Source organism: Anomaloglossus baeobatrachus, unplaced genomic scaffold (genome assembly GCF_048569485.1).
Source record: "Anomaloglossus baeobatrachus isolate aAnoBae1 unplaced genomic scaffold, aAnoBae1.hap1 Scaffold_29, whole genome shotgun sequence".
Lineage (NCBI taxonomy): Eukaryota > Metazoa > Chordata > Amphibia > Anura > Aromobatidae > Anomaloglossus > Anomaloglossus baeobatrachus.
Genome location: NW_027442352.1, coordinates 1,444,734 through 1,449,429, shown reverse-complemented (window position 1 = coordinate 1,449,429; position 4,696 = coordinate 1,444,734).

Below are 4,696 nucleotides of genomic sequence, written 5' to 3'. Positions count from 1 at the left end.
TGGACTGTGTTGCCTATGAGTTTCCATTGGATTGATAGGCCAGGCATTGTCTTTTGTTTGGCCATGTTGTGTGCGCAGTCGGTAGGATTATGTGAATTAATGTAGAATCAGTTTCCCACTTCTCTGTGTTGGTGTAGTGGTAGGCTCTTTGCTTGGGCTGCGAGAAGTTGTGGGTTTGAATTTTAGGCAAAGCCCATGGACTTTGTATGGCTGCATGTAATTGCCTAGTCCAATGGACTGTGTTGCCTATGAGTTTCCATTGAATTGATAGGCCAGGTATTGTCTTTTGTTTAGCCATGTTGTGTGCGCAGTCGGTAGGATTATGTGAATTAATGTAGAATCAGTTTCCCACTTCTCTGTGTTGGTGTAGTGGTAGGCTCTTTGCTTGGCTGCGAGAGGTTGAGGGTTTGACTCTGAGGCAAGGCCCATGGACTTTGTATGTCTCCATGTAATTTTCTAGTCCAATGGACTGTGTTGCCTATGAGTTTCCATTGGATTGATAAGCCAGGTACTGACTTTTGCTTTTGTTTGGCCATGTTGTGTGCGCAGTCGGTAGGATTATGTGAATTAATGTAGTACCAGTTTCCCACTTTTCTGTGTTGGTGTAGTAGTAGGCTCTTTGCTTGGCTGCGCGAGGTTGTGGGTTTGACTCTGAGGCAAGGCCCATGGACTTTGTATGTCTCCATGTAATTGTCTAGTCCAATGGACTGTGTTGCCTATGAGTTTCCATTGGATTGATAGGCCAGGTACTGTCTTTTGCTTTTGTTTGGCCATGTTGTGTGCGCAGTCACTAGGATTATGTGAATTAATGTAGAGTCAGTTCCCAACTTCTCTGTGTTGGTTTAGGGGTAGGCTCTTTGCTTAAGCAGCGAGAGGTTGTGGGTTCGACTCTGAGGCAAGGCCCATGGAGTTTGTATGGCTGCATATAATTGCGTAGTTCAATTGACTGTGTTGCCTATGAGTTCCCATTGGATTGATAGGCCAGGTACTGCCTTTTGCTTTTGTTTGGCCATGTTGTGTGCGCAGTCACTAGGATTATGTGAATTAATGTAGAGTCTGGTTCACATTTCTCTGTGTTGGTGTAGTGGTAGGCTCTTTGCTTGAGCTGCGAGAGGTTGTGAGTTCGACTTTGAGGCAAGGCCCATGGACGTTGTATGGCTGCATGTTATTGCCTAGTCCAATGGACTATGTTGCCTATGAGTTTTAATTGGAATGATAGGCCAGGTACTGTCTTTTGCTTTTGTTTGGCCATGTTGTGTGCGCAGTCACTAGGATTATGTGAATTAATGTAGAGTCAGTTTCACACTTCTCTGTGTTGCTGTAGTGGTAGGCTTTTTTCTTGGGCTGCGAGAGGTTGTGAGTTCGACTCTGAGGCAAGGCCCATGGACTTTGTATGGCTGCATGTAATTGCCTAGTCCAATGGACTGTGTTGCCAATGAGTTTCCATTGGATTGATAGGCCAGGTACTGTCTTTTGCTTTCGTTTGGCCATGTTGTGTGCGCAGTCACTAGGATTATGTGAGTTAATGAAGAGTCAGTTTCAAACTTCTCTGTGTTGGTGTAGTGGTAGGCTCTTTGCTTTGGCTGCGAGAAGTTGTGGGTTTGACTCTAATGCAAGGTTCATGGACTTTGTATAACTGCATGTAATTGCCTAGTCCACTGGACTGTGTTGCCTATGAGTTTCCATTGGATTGATAGGCCAGGTATTGACTTTTGCTTTCGTTTGGCCATGTTGTGTGCGCAGTCACTAGGATTATGTGAATTAATGTAGAGTCAGTTTCACATTTCTCTGTGTTGGTGTAGTGGTAGGATCTTTGCTTGGGCTGCGAGAAGTTGTGGGTTAGACTCTGAGGCAAGGCCCATGGACTTTTTATGGCTGCATGTAATTGCCTAGTCCAATGGAGTGTGTTGCCTATGAGTTTCCATTGGATTGATAGGCCAGGTATGGACTTTTGCTTTCGTTTGGCCATGTTGTGTGCGCAGTCACTAGGATTATGTGAATTAATGTAGAGGCAGGTTCACATTTCTCTGTGTTGGTGTAGTGGTAGGCTCTTTGCTTGAGCTGCGAGAGGTTGTGAGTTCGACTTTGAGGCAAGGCCCATGGACTTTGTATGGCTGCATGTTATTGCCTAGTCCAATGGACTGTGTTGCCTATGAGTTTCCATTGGATTGATAAGCCAGGTACTGTCTTTTGCTTTTGTTTAGCCATGTTGTGTGCGCAGTCGGTAGGATTATGTGAATTAATGTAGAATCAGTTTCCCACTTCTCTGTATTGGTGTAGTGGTAGGCTCTTTGCTTGGCTGCGAGAGGTTGTGGGTTTGACTCTGAAGCAAGGCCCATGGACTTTGTATGTCTCCATGTAATTGTCTAGTCCAATGGACTGTGTTGCCTATGAGTTTCCATTGGATTGATAGGCCAGGTACTGTCTTTTGCTTTTGTTTGGCCATGTTGTGTGCGCAGTCACTAGGATTATGTGAATTAATGTAGAGTCAGTTTCCAACTTCTCTGTGTTGGTTTAGTGGTAGGCTCTTTGCTTGTTCTCCAAGAGGTTGTGGGTTCGACTCTGAGGCAAGGCCCATGAACTTTGTATGGCTGCATGTATTTGCCTAGTCTAATGGACTGAGTTGCCTATGAGTTTCCATTGGATTGATAGGCCAGATAATGTCTTTTGCATTTGTTTCGCAATGTTGTGTGCACAGTCACTAGGATTATGTGAACTAATGTAAACTCAGTTTCCATCTTGTCTGTGTTGGTGTAGTGGTAGGCTCTTTGCTTGGGCTGCGACAAATTGTGGGTTTGACTCAGAGGCAAAGCCCATGGACTTTGTATGGCTGCATGTAATTGTTTAGTCCAATGGACTGTGTTGCCTATGAGTTTCCATTGGCTTGATAGGCCAGGTAATGTCTTTTGCTTTTGTTTGGCCATGTTGTGTGCGCAGTCTCTAGGAATATGTGAATTAATGTAGACGCACCTTCCTACTTTTTTGTGTTGGTGTAGTTGTAAGCTCTTTGCTTGTTCTGCCAGAGGTTGTGGGTTTGACTCTGAGGCAAGGCCCATGGACTTTGTATGGCTGCATGTAATTGCCTAGTCCAATGGACTATGTTGTATATGAGTTTCCATTGGATTGATAGGCCAGGGACTGTCTTTTGCTTTTGTTTGGCCATGTTGTGTGTGCAGTCACTAGGATTATGTGAATTTATGTTGAGTCAGTTTCGCTCTTCTCTGTGTTGGTTTAGTGGTAGGCTCTTTGCTTGGGCTACGAGAGGTTGTGGGTTCGACTCTGGGGCAAGGCCCATGGGCTTTGTATGGCTGCATTTAATTGCCTAGTCTAATGTACTGTGTTACCCATGAGTTTCCATTGGATTGATAGGCCAGGTACTGTCTTTTGCTTTTGTTTGGCCATGTTGTGTGCGCAGTCACTAGGATTATGTGAATTAATGTAGAGTCGGTTTCCAACTTCTCTGTGTTGGTTTAGTGGTAGGCTCTTTGCTTGTTCTCCAAGAAGTTGTGGGTTCGACTCTGAGGCAAGGCCCATGAACTTTGTATGGCTGCATGTATTTGCCTAGTCTAATGGACTGTGTTGCCTATGAGTTTCCATTGGATTGATAGGCCAGGTATTGTCTTTTGTTTGGCCATGTTGTGTGCGCAGTCGGTAGGATTATGTGAATTAATGTAGAATCAGTTTCCCACTTATCTGTGTTGGTGTAGTGGTAGGCTCTTTGCTTGGCTGCGAGAGGTTGTGGGTTTGACTTTGAGGCAAGGCCCATGGACTTTGTATGTCTCCATGTAATTGTCTAGTTCAATGGGCTGTGTTGCCTATGAGTTTCCATTGGCTTGATAGGCCAGGTAATGTCTTTTGCTTTTGTTTGGCCATGTTGTGTGCACATTCACTAGGATTATGTGAATTAATGTAGACGCAACTTCCTACTTCTTTGTGTTGGTGTAGTTGTAGGCTCTTTGCTTGTTCTGCCAGAGGTTGTGGGTTTGACTCTGAGGCAAGGCCCATGGACTTTGTATGGCTGCATGTAATTGCCAAGTCCAATGGACTGTGTTGCCTACGAGTTTCCATTGGATTGATAGGCCAGGTATTGTCTTTTGCTTTTGTTTGGCCATGTTGTGTGCGCAGTCACTAGGATTATGTGAATTAATGTAGATTCCGTTTCCCACTTCTCTGTGTTGGTGTAGTGGAAGCTGCTTTGCTTGGCTGCGAGAGGTTGTGGGTTTGACTCTGCGGCATGGCCCATGGACTTTGTATGGCTGCATGTAATCGCCTAGTTCAATGGACTGTGTTGCCTATGAGTTTCCATTGGCCTGATAGGCCAGGTAATGTCTTTTGCTTTTGTTTGGCCATGTTGTGTGCGCATTCACTAGGATTATGTGAATTAATGTAGACGCAGCTTCCTACTTCTTTGTGTTGGTGTAGTTGTAGGCTCTTTGCTTGTTCTGCCAGAGGTTGTGGGTTTGACTCTGAGGCAAGGCCCATGGACTTTGTGAGGCTGCATGTAATTGCCTATTCCAATGGGCTATGTTGTCTATGAGTTTCCATTGGATTGATAGGCAAGGGACTGTCTTTAGCTTTTGTTTGGCCATGTTGTGTGCGCAGTCACTAGGATTATGTGAATTTATGTTGAGTCAGTTTCGCACTTCTCTGTGTTGGTGTAGTGGTAGGCTCTTTGCTTGGGCTGTAAGATGTTGTG